This window comes from Arachis ipaensis, chromosome B10, assembly GCF_000816755.2.
Source record: "Arachis ipaensis cultivar K30076 chromosome B10, Araip1.1, whole genome shotgun sequence".
Lineage (NCBI taxonomy): Eukaryota > Viridiplantae > Streptophyta > Magnoliopsida > Fabales > Fabaceae > Arachis > Arachis ipaensis.
Genome location: NC_029794.2, coordinates 135,569,597 through 135,569,878, shown reverse-complemented (window position 1 = coordinate 135,569,878; position 282 = coordinate 135,569,597).

The window sequence follows — 282 nt, the reverse complement described above, 5'->3', positions numbered from 1 at the left end:
CCTATCACTTTCAAAGAACTAGAGAAAATGGACACTAAAGGACGTGTTGATGAATATTTCACACTTTATATTATCGAAACCCTAATTATCAAGAGAAATTATTGAACCATTTTTTTTATCAACTTAATTAGGGAGTTCACAAAAAATAACCAATATAATCAACAAACAAATTCAATTATATTACTCTCATTTTTTAAAAAAATTAATTCCTTTATATCTTTTATTTCTTTTCACTCCTTCTTCTTTTTTTTTTAACACCATAATTTCATTTATCCACCGTTA